The sequence below is a fragment of the Populus euphratica genome, unplaced genomic scaffold, assembly GCF_000495115.2.
Source record: "Populus euphratica unplaced genomic scaffold, PopEup_1.0 scaffold86.1, whole genome shotgun sequence".
Lineage (NCBI taxonomy): Eukaryota > Viridiplantae > Streptophyta > Magnoliopsida > Malpighiales > Salicaceae > Populus > Populus euphratica.
Window position 1 is genome coordinate 1 of NW_011499880.1, and position 18,874 is coordinate 18,874.

An 18,874-nucleotide genomic window follows, 5' to 3' on the forward strand; every position below is an offset into this window, starting at 1 on the left:
TAGATGTGTTGTGATGAAATAAATAATAGACTGTTTAACGGGTCCATTTTAATTTTTATCAATGCTATTGTGGAGTTATAATTTTTGTAAATTTATGTGTATAAATTTGTATGGATATTGATAATTGATAATGAATATTTAAGAGAAGTTTTAATTAGTTTGTTGGATAATCTAGAGTTAAACAAATATTTTTGCAAATTTATTTACTTAATATAATTAATTAATAAATGTTGTTATCATTATTTTATAGAGGTTCGATAGAAGTCATGGATGATCGTGCATGGATATATCAAGATTTGCCACAAGGATTGCAGATGATGGATTATTGTAATGGGGTTTAGGGTTTTATTAATTTTACAACTTCTATTCCGAGAAATGTTAGTGGATGCGATATTAGGTGTCCATGCAAGAAGTGTAAAAATAAAGCATAATATATTGAAAATACGTGATGGAGTCATGATACATGGAAAACATAGTTAATTAATATTTTTGTAAATTTATTTACTTAATATAGTTAATTAATACATGTTGTCATTGTTATTTTATAGAGGTTCGATAGAAGTCATGGATGATCGTGCATGGATGTATCGAGATTCACCACAAAGATTGTGGAGGATGAATTATTGTAATGGGGTTTAGGGTTCTATTAATTTTACAACTTCTATTTCAAGAAATTTCAGTAGATGCGATATTAGATGTCTATGCAGAAAGTGTAAAAATAAAGCATGATACATTGAAAATACTGATGGAGTCATGTCATGATATATGGAAAACATATTGAAGCAAAATACAATGCTCATTTTCTAGCTAACTTCATATTATTTATGCCTTGACATTATTTTACAAGCTACTGGTCATTGCTAAAGATAGGGATGGGGTGACTGTGTGCTAGGTACCACCATTCTTTATAAACTCAATATGTCCATTGCTCATCAACTTTCGGATGTGATACTTTAAATTTTTACAATTTTCAATCAAATGACCCAGGAACCTAGAAAACAATGATTGTATGAGATTTGATGGAGTTAGGGCAACAAGTCCAAAGCTTGATAAATGTTGGTAGACAAACTCGAGTGGAAAATGTATGTCAATCTTTGACAAAGACATTTGAGTAGTTGATGCTACAATACGACCTGACTAGACCACATAACTAATATTTCCCACCTGAGAGCTATCTTCTTATTCATCTCTCATCATTATTACGGAACCCATGATAGGACCTCTAATTTTTCTTATTTTGATAACTTGTTCAATTCTTTCAACAATCTTCACATTATCATATAATTGTTAAGTTTAGCTTTCTATTATATGCTTATAATATGAGGATTTGATGATGTTGGTGAACAATATCATCATTTTTGTTTCTATTAGTGGAGGATGGAAATGTATTGGCTTACCTTGCCATATTTGTGCATATGCTTTCATGGACTCTAGGTATCCCTTCTCCTTAGCCATTAGACTGGTTTTGTTAGGAGTAGTTTCCAAATTGAATTTTTACTGCTTTAAGAAGGCGTCTACTAGATCCTTTCATTTATTAATCTTGGTACTATGTAGTCTCATATACCAATTCAAGGCAAATCTTATGACACTATTCTGAAAGAAATAAATTAGCATTTTATCATTATAAATAACTTTATCCATCTTGTTGCAGTATGATCGAAAATGAGTGTTTGGGCATTCTATTCTGGTATACTTGATGAAGTCTGGCACTTCAAACTCTTTTGGCACCATGATATTTCAAATCAAACAAACTTCAACTACGAATACAGGGTCAGTTAAATCATTTCAAAAGTGGTTATCATTGAATTAAAATGAAATAAGAAGATAAATGGAAAACAACATTTAAAATTAAATATGGATTGCATGACTAGTTAGTATTGTCTTTGGTTTGACTAATGCTCTTAGTACATTCACGAGGTTAATGAATTATGTGTTGAGATTTTTCATTGAAAAATTTATTGTTGTTTATTTTGATGATATCTTGATTTATAACAAAAGATTAGATGAACATATTAATCATTTAAGACAAGTTCTTGCAATAATCAAACTTGTAATTGATATTATTCAAAGTTTTAACATGCATACTAGTAGCAAAAAATATCTATGTTTAAATTAATATAAGAGAGGATACTTACTTGTTAAAATACTTTAAGGTAATAAAATTTTTGTTGTTCTCAACGTTTGACTAATACCCTTAGTACATTCACAAGGTTAATGAATTATGTGTTGAGATTTTTCATCGAAAAATTTATTATTGTCTATTTTGATGATATCTTGATTTATAACAAAAGATTAGATGAGCATATTAATCATTTAAGACAAGTTCTTGCAATAATCAAACTTGTAATTGATATTATTCAAAGTTTTAACATGCATACTAGTAGTAAAAAAATATCTATGTTTAAATTAATATAAAAGAGGATATTTGTTAAAATACTTTAAGATAATAAAAATTTTGTTGTTCTCAAGGATGAATCATTTGTTCTTAAAGTTTTATTACTCGTCACTTATAAAATGTTTGCAACATGTCTTTCAAGATTCCAACACCACCACCTTAGTTTAAATTACTTCTAAATAATGTATTTGAATTAAAGAATATAAAACTCAAATATCTCTCAATCAGATAAATTTAAGGTCTAGGTTTAAGAGAAAAACAAAAGCTTAAAGTGAGAAGAAAACATTAAAATGTGAAGTGAAGAAGAGTATGTAAAAACCTGGAAAATTCAGGTTGAAAACTCTTCATTTTTTTTTATAATGAATTTTGAAAATTAAAAAATTAAAAAATAAATAAGAATTAATTCTTACTGTTATTAATATTTGATTAGCTACCTTAAATAAAAAATTAAATCTAGAAAAACAAGGGTTATTTAAAAAATAAAACCAAGAGTTTTTTAAGATTAATTTATTATCCCCCTATATTTTATTTAAATCATATTAATTAAACAAATTTCCACCGCAAACAATATCGTATGTGCTCTAGTATAGGACAAGTATCCCTTCGCTGCTAATATTCAGAGCCCCCAAAGTAATGGATAGAGGAACTTCTCTTTTTGCTACCCGTATAACTGTACGAGGACACTCTTTAGACCATATTCCCCATGTGACGGTGTTTTGAACTTCCACGGCTGAAAAATCCTAGTTCAAAGCTTCCTCCGGTTGAAAGTAGCGCTGCACCATCTCTTATGGATTGGCTTGGGTAGATTATGCTTTAAGATAAAGAACAAGAAAGATCATGCAAACAGCACTGAAAAAGTTACCATTCAAGAGAGTTTTCATGTGTTCACGTTTGATCACAAAGAAAGATGTTTTGTTATTAGAACAAGTTACTGGTCAAATGGGAAAAGTTTTTTCAGGAAATAACATGAGAAATGTTTTTCTTCCTTACAGACTCAAAATATTTGACTCCAAGTAGCTTCGGTAAAAATTGGCCACCTTTTTTTCAGTAACCATAACATCCATCTATTGAAGACAGAAAAGTCCAATTTCAAGAAGTTTCAATAGTTTCGCATCAAAGACATCCACAATGAGCATAACAAAGCTTCAGCGTAGTATATATACACAATTAGACCAGTAGATGCACTTGATTTTTGAGGTTGAAATGGAGGCATCATCCAGAACTATTTATCTATGACATTAGAGATTGTTAGGCTTTTTTCAAATCACCTGTGAACTTATAATGAATCAAAGCTATCTTTGCGTATTGGAAGTGATGCTGCTTGCTGTTCTTGTTAATAGCTAATGCACTGAAACACCATTTTCATGTATTGTTCAGAGCAGAGGTAGAAAGCAGAGCAAAGACAAAACGGAAGGTTGATAATAACAGGCAGGCAAGGAAAAGATGAACAATAATCATAATTTCATTGTAGTATATGATAACTTAATAACGATCGACTAGACTGTTTCAATAAAATTGCAAAACACAACGGTATGTTTCGTCGGACAAAATATAGAGGAAGGTGCTCAATGTTGAGAATGGATGAAGATAAAATAATAAATAAACAATTAATACCAAGAGGCTAATTATTATCAAAATTCATGTAGCACAAGTCACAACGAAGGGAAAAGAGAAATAAAATGAGAAAAGTCTACCATGAAAATGAAGCTTACGCAAACCAGGTAGTTATCATGTCTGATCCATTGCAAGCACGAGTGGCCAGCTTGGCTGGCATTGATAAACTGATTATTCTATTAAGATATATATAGCTCGAGCATGCCATTTTGGAACGGTAGAACCGGTTGAAAACAAGATTGGATATCAGCAAATAGAATTGCTGTGAAACGATGAAATCTTATTGATTGACTTAGTCTGATCTCTCTCTTTTACTTGAATTTTTCAAGGGATGAGTTACCGTGACTCTAATGACGTCAAACTAGCTTCATTTTCTGAGTAAACATTGTTCCTGTTATATGAAGTATCCTGCTCAAGTGGGTTTCTTCCGATGAAAAATCCAGGCTGTTTAGGCTGAGGCAATGGATTCTCATTGCCTAATATTTGAACAATAGTCGGCATGTTTGGCCTATCTTCGTTTCATTGTTGCACACATAATAAAGCCACATGAATGCATCTTAGCACTTCAGACACATTGCTAGAGTATGGACACATAATAGAGGTGTCCATTTGATGCATACTCAGGAGACATGTAGCCACCGAAGAACATTAATAATGAACAAAATAAAAAAATCTCAGAACACAAATGAAAATCATCCAGGCTAGATTATGGAAACTTACTATGCTCCAGCCACCCTCTGAGTATTGGTCTCCGTTTGATCTCCATTAAACATTCTAGCAAGGCCAAAGTCTGGAATTTTTGGGTTCAGCTCATTATCTAGTAAAATGTTGCTGGCTTTGATATCTCTATGGATTATTCTCAGCCTGGTGTCTTGGTGCTGAAGCCCTCGAGCAATTCCAACAATAATGTTCATGCACTTGCTCCAATCCAGTAATTTTCTTCTTGTCTGGTCTCTGATCAATTTCTATCCATGTTAGTCAAATAACTTCTTCAATTCTTACAGAAATAAAAATATAAATGATAACAGATCAAAAACAAAGTGCTGTTGATTCAGCCATGTGCTTGTTGGTGGGAGAAACCACTTGTGGTGGCTTTGAAATACTCAGAAGGGATAAAACACACTCTTTTATTTCAAGAACAAAGCTTACAATAACATAAACAAAAGCTTACAACAACCCCTCTCTCTTTCTCTCTTTCTCTCTAGTATTTCTCTCAATCTCTCCACACATAATTGCATAAGTTTAGCTATCTATTTATACACGAAATCAAAACAAGAAAATTCAACCTTCAAGTGTAAAGGCAGTTTTTGGTCGACGGTGTGAAAGCGGCCGGTGGCTGGCGGCCGGTCGGTTGGTGGCTGGGCGGTGACAGCTGGTGGCTGCCTTCCTTGACCTTCTGGATTGAGTTTACTTCAACAAATCTCCCCCTTAAACTCAATCGAGGGATGTCATTCCAAGCATGAATTTCAATCTGATAAATACTTCTCTTTTCAATGGTTTGGTAAAGATATCTGCAGCTTGATCATCTGTCTTGCAGAATATCAGCTCGACTTCTTTGTTCTTTACATGCTCTCGAATAAAGTGATGACGTGTATCAATATGTTTACTTCTTTCATGATACACCGGATTCTTTGCCGATGCAATCGCTGATCGATTATCGATATAAATCTCTGTAGGATTTTCTTGAGGAAATCCCAAAAACTTCAGCAAATTCCTTAACCATATGAAATGGCATACAGCTGAGTTGGCAGCAACATACTCAGCTTCACAGCTTGATAACGTGACAATTGATTGCTTCTTGGATGACCATTGAAAGATGTATCTCCCATGAAAAATACAAACCCTGTTGTACTTTTTCTTTCATCCAGATCTCTACCCCAATCACTATCCGAGTAGCCAGTAAGATTGAAATTTATACTCGAGGTATAAAACATACCTTCATTTATTGTGCCTTTGATGTAGCGAAGAATTCTCTTGGCTGCATTCAAATGAGACTGGTCTGGCTTCTCCATATATCTGCTGATCAATCCGACTCCGTAGAGTATATCTGGTCTGGTACATATCAAGTACCTTAAGCTTCCTACTAAGCTTTTGAAGTAAGTTGGATCAACATTTCCAACTTTACTTTTTCTCAATTCCACTCCATTCTCAACTGGAGTTGATACCAGATTGCAGCTTTCCATCTTGAACCTTTCAAGAATATCTTTGGCATAACTGCTTTGGGATACAAAAATCCCTTTTTCTTTCTGCACCACTTCTAAGCCAAGAAAATGTGCCATCAGACCAATGTCTGTCATCTCAAACTCTTGTACCATGCTTTTCTTGAAGTCTTCGAACATGGTAGGATTGTTGCCGGTGAATATCAAGTCATCAACATATAGGCACACAAATAATATGTTGCCATCTGCTTCTTTCTTCACATAAATTGCGTGTTCATATGGACATTTTTCAAATCCATTATCTTGAAAATACCTGTCAATTCTGGTATTCCAAGCACGCGGAGCTTGCTTCAAATCGTAGAGAGCTTTCTTCAACTTGTATACTTTGCCTTCATTTTCAGCATCAATGTATCCAAGTGGTTGTTCAACATAGATCTCTTCTTCTAGGAAGCCATTCAGAAATGCTGACTTCACATCAAGTTGATAGATCTTCCATCTATGTTGTGCTGCTACTGAGATCATCAGTCTGATTGTCTCTAGCCGGGCTACTGGAGCAAACACTTCTCCATAGTCAATGCCTTCTCTCTGTTTGTAGCCTTTCGCCACTAATCTTGCTTTGTATCTTTGCACTTCTCCTTTTGCATTCTTCTTTGTCTTATAGACCCATTTGACACCTATTGCTTTCTTGTTTTCTGGTAGATAAGTCAGCTTCCAGGTATCATTCTTCTCAATGGCATGTATTTCTTCATCCATTGCTTTTATCCACTTCTCTTCTATGATAGCTTCATTGAAGCTAAGTGGGTCACTATCTACAAAGAAATAAAATAGAGTTGTATCTTCCATTACTTGAGTGGCGTCATACAGCTCTTCTAGATTTCTCATCCTTCTTGGTCCTTCTGATGAGGATGCTGATGATGGTTTTGGTAATGATGGTGTTGATGATGATTCTGGCGTGTTTCTCCTGTTGAATACAGGAAATCTGTGTACCGGACTTTGTGGCTCATCTTCTGGTACTATTGGACCTTCTACAAGTACTGTTGGTACTTCTTCATCTTCAAGGATCAAATCAGTGCTGATCCATTTAACTGCTTCTTGGTCATCATTCCATTGCCAAGTTTTATCTTCTTCAAAGATAACATCTATGCTCATAATTACCTTCTTGGTGATAGGATTATACAGCTTGTATCCCATTCTTCTCTCACCGTATCCGACAAAGATGCATTTCTCGCTTTTATCATCAAGTTTGGTCCTTCTTGCATCTTCAGACTCGAAGATGAGTAACACTTGGTTTGTGACCACTCCATTCTTCTTGTGGAGTGACAGCTTGCAAACTTCTGGTTGGGCAGCGATTCAGCAAATATACTGCACATGATACAGCTTCAGCCCAGTATTGCTTGGGTAGCTTCTTTGCTTTGAGTAGACTTCTTGTCATATCAAGAATTATTCGATTCTTCCTCTCAGCTACACCATTCAGCTGTGGTGTATAAGCTGGTGTTGTCTGATGTCTGATGCCTTGTTGTGTACAAAAGGCTTCAAAGTCATTTGCTGTATATTCTCCACCTTGATTAGATCTCACGGTTCTGATCTTATAGCCACTTTGCTTCTCAACAATTGCTTTAAAATCTTTAAAACAATTGAACACTTCTGACTTCCTCTTCAAAAAATATACCCATGTCTTTCTGCTAAAATCATCAATAAAAGTGAGGAAGTACCTATTTTGTCCAGTCGACATAGGCTTTATAGGACCACACACATCTGTGTGTATTAACTCTAGTGGCTTGTTTGCTTTCCAGTTGACTTCTTTGGCAAAACTGGATCTGTGATGTTTGCTGAGGACACAACTCTCACAGACTTCTTCTAGATGATCAATATGGGGCATACCTTTGACCATCTTCTTACTTGCTAGCATCTTCAGACTTGTGAAATTCAGATGTCCAAGCCTCAGGTGCCAAAGCCATTCTTCACTGTTGGTGATGGCACTCAAACACTTTGCTGCATCATATTGGATGTTTAAAGGAAACATCCTATTCTTGGACATTTTCACATAGGCAATTAATCTTCCATTGTAGTCTGTAATTGTCAGATGACAATTCTTCATGTAAAGTGTATAGCCTCTCTCCAAAAGTTGACCTATGCTCACCAAGTTCTGCTTTATGGCTGGGATATAGTAGACATCGGCGATGTAGCTATGATCGCCATTCTTCAACTTGATTGGGATGTTGTCTTTACCTTTGAATGGAACTTTTGACGTATCTCCAAAGGTGACAAAACCTTGTATGGTCTCATCTAGATCACCAAATAAATCTCATTGGCCACACATGTGATTGCTGGCTCCAGAATCAAGATACCAAATATTCTCTTGATTCTTGTCAAGCCCTTGTTGGACAAATAATGCAGCTGCTCCTCTACTGTTGACATCCTCTTCTACATAGTTGACTCGCTCACGTATCTCTAGTGGAGCTTTCTTTTGACATTCAATGCTATAGTGGCCAAATTGATTGCAATTATAACACTAAATATTCCTCTTGTCACGGTTATTGTAACCGCCTCCTCTTCCTCTAGGAGTGAATGCTTGTTGTCCTCGACCTCCTCTAGTGGTGTTTCTACCACCTCTTCCTCTAAAACCTGTATACCAAGAACCTCTGCCTTGAAATCGTTGAAATCCTCCTCGTGTTTGTTGACTTCTTCCTCGAGTGGTGTATCCACTTGTTGAAGTCTCCCCTTGCTCATATCTGTCTTTGAGAGACAACTTTGCTTATAAGGCATGCTCAATTGCCTTATCTCCATTTCTTTTTACAATCTTCTGCTCATGAGCTTGCAAAGAACTCATAAGTTCATCCACTGTTAACTTGTCCACCTCTTTGGACTCTTCAATAGCGACAACAACAAAATCAAATTTTGGATCTAGGGATCTCAAAATTTTCTCAGTAATTTGAGCATCTGAAAGGGCTTCTCCGTTTCTTCTCATCTAATTGACTATCACCATAATTCTTGTGTGATAATCAGAAATGGATTCTGAGGACTTCATTTATAACAATTCAAATTCACCTCGTAAAGATTGGAGACGAATCTTCTTTATTCTGTCAGCACCTTTATATTTTTGTTGGAGAGCCTCCCATATTTCTTTTGATGTTTTTGCGGAAGCAATGATTTCAAATGTCGCTTCATCAAGACTTTGATAAATGATGGTCTTTGCTTTGTTGTCTTTCTTTCTATTGGCTTTGAGAACTTGCTTTTGTACCTCTGGTAAAGCATCTTCTGATTCTTTGGACTCTGGTTCATCATAACCATATTGCACAATGTCTATACACTCTTGTGAACTAAGGAATGCCTTCAATCTGATGCACCAACTATCATAGTTGTCTTTGGTTAGCTTCGGGATGAGTGTTTGTGCACTTTCTATAGTCATTTTGCTCTTTAAATGACTATATCACCTTTTGGGAGTTGAATTTGGCAAAACCGACACTGTAGATGGATCCGGAATGGTCCAAATAGTAGGGAACCAGTTTGACTTTGTAGAAAACGGGTAAAAAATGAGGTGAACCGGTCCAAAAACCAATTCGGGTGGTTTGCTGGGTTGAACCGGGAATATTCCAAGGAATATTCTTTTTGACTTTGACTTTAGAATATGGTTTGGAGCTTGGCTCGGCTTCGGAATATGGCTTAGAGCTCGGCTCGGCTTCGAAATATGGCTTGTGGCTCGGCTCGCAGCTCGGCTTGAGGCTTGGCTCGGCGCGGCTCAAATATGGCACGCGTGTGGCTCACTCGTCTTTTTCCTCGGGGCGTGTGGCCTATAGTGCTGCAATTTCAGACGGAGAGTGTGGTCCACCCCGTGCTCCGATTGATCTGATTTTTGCACCGTTGAGTTCGTATTGATGAGCTCTACACTTTGGAATGATCAAAACTTGTTTTTGAAAACTTTGAAAATTCAGATATTTCCCAAAAATACCTCTGTTTTCTGACGAACGGGGCTCTGATACCAATTGTTGGTGGGAGAAACCACTTGTGGTGGCTTTGAAACACTCAGAGGGGATAAAACACACTCTTTTATTTCTAGAACAAAGTTTACAATAACATAAACAAAAGCTTACAACAACCCCTCTCTCTTTCTCTCTTTCTCTCTAGTGTTTCTCTCAATCTCTCCACACATAATTACATAAGCTTAGCTATCTATTTATACACGAAATCAAAACAAGAAAATTCAACATTCAAGTGTGAAGACGGTTTTTGGCCGACAGTGTGAAAGCGGCTGGCGGCCGGTCGGTTGGTGGCTAGGCGGTGACAGCTGGGGGCTGCCTTCCTTGACCTTCTAGATTGTGTTTACTTCAATAGTGCTCACCAAAAGTAAATAATTCCAAACTTTTGTTAGGCATGTATTCATATATTAACATTTTTTCATCTTCATGGATGCAGCACCCAAGAAGCTTGACGAGCTTGCGGTGTTGAAGTTTAGCTATTAATAAAGAAGTCACCAAAAGTAAATAATTCCAAACTTTTGTTAGGCATGTATTCATATATTAACATTTTTTCATCTTCATGGATGCAGCACTCAAGAAGCTTGACGAGATTGCGGTGTTGAAGTTTAGCTATTAATAAAGAAGTCCAAACTATTGTTCGTGTTTTATTTTTCTGGGAAAAATTTCAGAAATTTATAAAAGTTATAACTAAAAAAAAATGGGATTGGTTTAATTGTTTATATAACAATAAAGTAGCTTAATACATTATTTTACGCATTTTGTTGACAAACTTCAAGTGGCTAAAGTGTGCGGGGTGGCTGAGATCGAGGGTTTGATTCATAGTGAAAGGAAAATCGTTTTCATTTCATAAATGATAGACTACATGTTGTTTATGGTGGTTAATTTTTTTTTTTAAAAATAGATAAATAACTTTACATAAAAAAACCTTGTCCAGGGCGTAGCCTCCCTCAATCCCACACATCTAGGCTGTTTTTCATGAGTTTATGGTTTTAGTGGTTGGTCATTCCGATTTTTTGATTTTTTTAATTTTATATTTTATTATAGAATGTTATTTGTGTTTTTTATTTTTTTTTAATATTTTTTCATTATATCTTTTAATATAGTATTTTTTATTTTATTTTTTAATATTAGATTGATGATAAATTAATTTTTATATTTTTTTTATATAATAAAAGTTTTTTTACCCTTTTTTTTCCTTTGATGTAATGATTTTTTATTTAATTTTATCATTATAAGGTTTTAAATTCTTTTGGGTTTCTTGACCTCTTTTTTTTTGGTGCAAATTCTATCTTTAAATGAGGTTTGTATTTAATTTTATTATTTAATATTTAATTATTTTTTTATTTTTAGACTTACCAAGTGAACATGGATATGTTGAAGCAACCCTTTCATGATTTAATTTAAAATTCAAGCTAAAAAAATAGTCAAATCAATATATTTAAAGTTTGAATCATTGTACAAGTTTCATAGCAATACCAAAAATTTTTTTTGATAATCTAAATATTATTTTTTATTTTTTTTTAAAATTAATCTAAGCCACAATAAAGCATGATGAATAAACTAGTGTATAAACTAATTCTTATGTTATTTTGTTCTCTTCTCTCCTGTAAAAAAAAAAATAAAAAATACATGTCATTTCTGTACACAAATCTTCAAAGCACAACAGTTTGATGAATGAGTATCCTAAAAAAGTAAATAATATAATATCCATGATACAAATAAAGTTGTTAATTTCATTGTGGATAGTGTTTTGTTTTTTTAATTGAATAATTTTTAGAATTGTAATACACACACAGTGTCTATGTTCACAATTTGATTTTATTTTTTAATTATATTAATTTTAATTATTATTCTTTAATTGTGATTATTTGTTTTTAATTCTTTTATAAAATTAAAAATGTTTTTTTTTTAATTTTATTGTTTAATATTTAATTGATTGATAATTAGATTTCATGATTTTTTCAGATAAAATATTTTAGATTTAATGATTCAAATTATTAATTTAAAATTTTAATACAGGTTGATTTTTATTTTTCATGTCTCCACACCTAGTGTAATTTAAAAGTTTTCAGCACCTCGATTATTTTCTATAAGATGGGAGCTATCCTCTGGATGTTTGGTCATTAGGCATGGATAGCCATGTCCCATTATGCTTGTCTTGGAGTCAGACAAATTATTTAAATAAGGAATGAATAGAGATGGTGAAGCTATAAAGGATGACATATCTACTTCTGCTAGCTCTTGTTTCAATTATTTCTAATTTTTTTTATCAGTAACTAAATATTACAAGTTATGTTTGCCTTGTAAGGCCTTACCAACCTGAATATCTCCCAATCCGTATTGACAAAAAAAAATATATATATATATATATATATATTGAAAAGATTGATGGTCGAGCATACCTTGAGATGGAAGACAACTGTTGATTGACAAGTAGGTTGAAATCTTGTACTGACAAATATTATTTTGGTCCTAAAAGCTAATTATTTGGCCATACAATTGGTCATCAAACTGATTATTAATCCCTCTAGATGGCCAATAATAATCTTGAGTAGAATTATCAACATGCCCCTAGGGTTTGAAGAGTATGCAGATGCCACCGAAATAGTTTAGATGTGTAGAAATTCATAGATAAATCCACAAACATGAGTAGTTTCTTACCTTGACATGACTATGTCCCACTAAACACTTCAATTTATATGTTACCTTTTAAGATTTTCTTTTTAAAAACATCTAGAAGTAATAGCTAGGACTTAACTTGTGAGGCGATGCCAACTAGCTCACGATAAAATGGATGAAGGTTTTATAAAAATATTGTCAAGTTAAAGAATAAATAATAAAGTGGATCAAAATAGATCAAATAAGAGATTAAGTCCTAAGAAAACCAAGTAAACACGGAGGTTTAAAGCAGGTAACATAGTTAAGGTTTGTAAGATATAAAAACATAATAAACTATAAAAGTTTTTTGGTGAGAAAAAAATATTAAGAAAACTAAGAAGTATGCCAAGTAAAGCGGTAAACAAATTAAAATATACAGATAAACTGTAAATAAAATTGTAATTAAAATAATAAACTTAAAAAAGTAAATTGTATGAAACATAAATCATGCATAGATATATATTTTTTGGAATCGGTTAAGAAATTATAATGAAAATGCTTCCGCATTAATAAAAAAATATTAAACTTAATGAACCAAACTTGAAAACTAAACTAAACTAATTATATTTTCTAGACAATTATTATTCCAATTAAATCCAATTTAGGAAAATAATTACCGGACTTGTGATGAGTTGTCGTCGTTACAAATCGCCATTAGCATCTGTCATTTTCAAGTATGTCGCATGATCGCATTCCTTAGTGACCGATGTTGCTTAAAGCATTGAGTTTACTCCAAGTCATGGAAAATATTGCAATTTAGTCCAATTAATAATAATTAATTGACGATAAATTGTCCATCAATGGGTTTAATGACACATTTATTCTCCAGTAGACGAGAACAATGCACTCGATTTATCAAACTTCCACGTCATCCTGTCAAATTTGTTCACTGACTTGTCAACTAATTTTTGCCCACAAGGAAGCTTCAATGTTAATGGAGCCGAGGGTCAAAGATTAGGCGTCAAAGCCGTTGTCGCTTGCACTTGTCATCAGTTTTATTACGGAGAGAGCGTTCTAAGCAAATTTCCGCCAGCACCAAGTCGTTGGCAATTCAACCAGTGGCAAGATAAAAGAAAATCATAATTACTTGACACCATTGTATTTATTATGTTCTTAAGTTATGAATCATTAAATACTTTTTTATTATATCATTAAAATTTATTTTATATCTCATTCACTTAATTGATTATTTTGTGGTTGTGATAGTTATTAATATTGCAATACAATTATGATTTAATTAAACACATAAATTTAATTAAAAAGCATTATTCACTTTGCAAAGATTAAATAATTATAAGTTGTTAGATAGATTTATTAGTTGCACTGTAAGAAATTAATTATCTTCTTTATAATTAGTTAATTGTTTCCAATTGTGATAACTATGAATAGTAAAATATAATTTGAAAAGAAGGATTTATTATTACCATAAAGAAGATTAAAGTATTATTTAAGTCATAAAAATTTTATTTTTAAGAGATTATGAACTAAAAATTGTTTTGTACTTAATGTATCGTAAATTATACCTTATTACTTTGTAAACTTGAATACATTTTTAAGTAACCAAAGTGAGCACAAAAAGCTCCTAGAAAAGTTGACAACTAACCCATAAAGCTTAATTTCCACAATAAAAGAAGAAGAAGAAGAAAATCTTAGCAATTAATAAGTCATTGTCCATAAATAGTTCTTATATGATAAGTATCAATTAGTATTTTACATCTTAATTTGCATTTAGATAATTAAAATTGAATTCATTAAAAAAAAAACTTAAATCTTATGATGACGGGTCTACTCAACATCTTTTGTACTATTATATATTAATATTTTTGTACTTATTTAATATGAGATATTATCATTAACATTTTAAAAAAAATCAACTAAAAAATCTAAATTATGAGGTGAAGTTTAACAAACGGTTTTATATATCTCCAACACACAGTGATTTTTTTTTTAAAATAAAGCCTTTTGATTTGCACAAACTTGTTACTATTTTGTATTTAATTTTATTAGTTTAATAATAAAATGATCAAGGTTTTGATTTAATGTAAAAAAACCTCTACCAAATTTTCTAATGACCTTAGAATTAGGGAATCCAATTTCCTCATTTATTATTTCCACGCATACAATTCTCATCTTATCAAGAAACAAGGGACAAGACATTAGTTTAATAATAAAATGATTAAGGTTTTGATTTAATGTAAAAAAACCTCTACCAAATTTTCTAATTACCTTAGAATTAGGGAATCCAAATTCCTTATTTATTATTTCCAACCATACAATTCTCGTCTTATCAAGAAACAACGGGCAAGACGTGAACGCGACCCCATTTCCAGTCCGGCAGCTCTAGATATACATGGTTGTAGTGCGATCTGGAAAAGAAAAGAAAAGAAAAGTTAGAAGATTTTTACATTTTTGCACAAGCTGCACTATTTTTCATTTTGTTTCCTCAACAGATGTTTCACTTTTATGAAAAGGTGAGTCTCGGAATTTCTTCACTACTAATGCCTTTCAGAGAAGATTCAATGGCTTTGTGTCCACGTTCGTATTTTTTTGTGGGACTGATATAAAAAATTGAAGCAAGCTATTGGGATTCTGGATGGCCATTGTTCCAAGAATTGTATCACTTTTAGGGTTTCAGGCGAGGAATTCCTTTCCCTATGAACCAAATTCGTCTCATTGTAACTAGGGCATTCGTTGTGTTTTTTTTTTTTTTTTTTTCTCATTTAACTGATTCAACGATTGTTTTCCAGCTATTTCGTTTGGCGAATCATTAAGAATCCACGTAGTTTTGTGATCCTTATCTGAAGAGTCTTTGTTGAAATTGTTTTTTTATAATTTAAAAAAAAATTTAAAAAATAATTTTTGTATTTTTAGATTGTATTGATATAATGATTTTAAAAATAATTTTAAAAATATAAAAAAATTATTTTGATATATTTTTAAATGAATAATACTTTAAATCACAATCATTATAACGATCTTAAACAGTCTCTTATAATAAAAATTTTGTTGCGGTTTAAAATGCTCTTCACTTCTTAAAACTGGTAATAACCATATTATTATAAAATTAAAAAAATTCTAATAAAGTATTTTATCAGTGTATAATAAAGATTCTGTTGATATTTTTTAACACTAATAAAATTGGTGATGGAATAATTTCATCAAAAACTTGATTGATTGGGTTTTTCACTTATTTTTTATAGTATAGTCAAAGATTTGAAAATATTTTTTTAACTTATTTTTATGATAGTGTCAAATATTGAAAAATAATCTAATTTTCAAGAATTTATTTTCTACAAAAACTATTTTAAAAAAACTACTTTACAATGAATAAACATATATTTATTATAATTTGATAACATGGAATGCCTAATACACCTTTTTATGAACCATATAAACAAGTTCAAGTAAAAGAAAAAAGTTTTTAAGCACCAAATAATCAATTTAATGAAAATAAATATAACTTTTTATTTAAGTTTTGGATCGTGTTTAAATTTTATAAGGAGATTTTACTGTTTTATCACTATGTTCTACAATGTTTTCAATTAAACTCGGAAGATATTGTTTTTTCAATTTTATTAATTTTATTAGTTAAATATGGATTTTTCCTTTGTTGTTTTATCTGATCAGGGTTTTTCTCTCTCTCTCTTTTTAGTTTAGGTTAGGGAGGAACCTATTTAAACCATTATAAGCCTTTTAGTTTCAAAACAAATGATGACAGACTATTTTTATTAAGAATAAACAGTATGATTAGGATTCCTTGGACCCTTTTCATGACTTATGTTTTGCTTTTTATTCCTAATCTGAATTAGTTCAGGCTACGTAAATTCCTATTTGTTTAACATAACAACTAAAAAGCTAGCTAGATAGGATCCATGGCGATCTGTATCATTTAAATTCCGGCTGAACTTTTCATTTAGCCCATCGCTTTCAAATTTTATTGTTTAGCTTACAGTGGTGATGCATTCAATGAATTACACCGTAGGTTATTAAGTTCTGGGCAGTCAGAGAGCTGCCGTAGAACCAACAAAATATATATGTTGTCGTCTGGTATCATCAATTAATGATATGGTCTCCTGCCTCTGACTATCTTCCACTGGAAGGCAAGAGCCCGGACTTTGAATCCTTCACGTAAACAAGAGAATAGCTGAGGTAGTAGGAATTGACTATTTCACTCATTATCCCTTATTGAAAACTGATTGGCAACTCGTGTTATTGGAACGATTTAATTTTTTTAACATAAAAAAGAGATGTTCAGTTTATGATAGTGTTATGATAGTATATTTAATAAATTCAGTTAATTTTATAATTTGATTTAAATAGAAGACAACAATAAAAACAAATCATAAAAAAACACTAAACAATAATTAACTAAAAAATAAGTTGTTAATACAGTACTTTTAAGGGGAAGAAATAATAGATCATTGGAGATTTATCACCAATACACCATATATATCCATATATTTCGTCAAAAACTAAAAGAGATTGTTGAGATAATTCAAACTCCATTACAAAAGGATGCAAGACAATATCGAAAGAAATTGCATGGTTTACTAAAGCAATGCCCTAAAAAAACAAACTAAACAAAACACAATAAAGTGAATATTCATTTATATTCAATCAATCAATACTATTTAATACAAGAAAAAAATTAATTTTGAGAAAGTATATTTAACAAAGAACAAATGATAAAATAACCTCAAATACACCAACTTAAAAATAAAAAACAAAGGAAGTAGAAAGCATATAAAAAAACACAATACTTAATCTCAAATAAAATAAATATTAAAGGTTAAAATTAAAAAAATATTAGCTTAAAAGAATGATAAAAAAAAAAAACCAAAGCAACTCTTAACGAACATTTAAGATGAGTTAATTTTCCAAACTATAATCCATGAAATTCCAAAATAAGCTTAACCAAGAAGCTCAAATCCAAATTAATTCAATGTTAAATGATAAAATTGAATATAAAAAATACCAAACTAAAACATCAAGCAAAGCAAAAGAAAAAAATTAAAAGAATGAGGATAAATCTGATAGGAAAAAAATGATTAATGGTGAAATCGCCAAAAAAATTACATTATAAAAATTATCTCAGATGACATAAATAGCAATTAAAAAAAATAGGAACCAAACAAGAAAAAAAAAATTAAAAATCAAATAAGGATGAAGTGAAACAAATTTTGATTTTCATTAGTTATTTCATATAAAACAAATATTAACCAAAGGATCAGGGACTAAATAAAAAACAAAGAGAAGTAAAAGAAATCAAATGAGGATGAAATTAAAACAAATATCAACCAAAAGATTAGGGACAAAATCAAGAACAAAGAGAAGCTAAGGGGCTAATTTGAAAATTCAACAAGGCGGGACGCAAGAATTGAGAAAGTATAAGGGAAAAAATGACCGTCAGAACCAAACCGGAGCTCCGTTTTCTACATGCACCATCATTACATGGGGAAGACACCGAGATGAATCTAAAGACATTATGAAATGACATTTTTGGTTGCTGAAATCAGCCGCATGTGTCGTCCAAAGACAACGAAGCGACTGACATGTGCCTAGCATACATCGACAAATTTTTTTAAAGTCCCTTTAATTTATTAAAAGACAAAACTAATCCTCACTTTATCCAATACAACAAAACAAATCAACAATAAAACCCTTAAGGGTATAGCTCAACTGGTTAGACCTTATGTTTGCTTTACAAAAATCACATGTTTGAATCCCACAAACTTTAGAATCACTACAAACTTATATTTCAGAGCCTGTAAGATTAGTTGAGGTATGCGCAAATTAGCTTGAATACTTATGTTAATTAAAAAAAAAAACCAACAATACAATAACAAAAATACCCTCAAATCTAAGATATAAGAGATAAATCCCTAGGCATTTAACTGTACAAGGTTAAATTAGTTATTTTATTGTATACTTTATTAGTAAAATATAATCTACTCTTCAATGACATCTAATAATGTATTAATCTTAATAAAATAATATTTATGATAATTTACTATACAATTTAAAAGGCAAATACTTTTACTGATTAATTTAAATATATCAAAATGCTACAT

The 18,874-nt window shown here is 31.7% G+C and overlaps 1 long non-coding RNA gene across 1 annotated transcript; it reads right to left on the reverse strand.

The window, feature by feature from the left end:
- Positions 1-3,839: 3,839 nt before the first annotated feature.
- On the reverse strand, positions 3,840-4,271 carry LOC105129135 (uncharacterized). The gene is made up of 2 exons (XR_843008.1): positions 4,196-4,271; positions 3,840-3,929 (listed from the first exon to the last, which is right to left on the reverse strand). It is a non-coding gene; the product is annotated as an uncharacterized LOC105129135 (long non-coding RNA).
- Between the last annotated feature and the right edge of the window lie 14,603 nt (positions 4,272-18,874).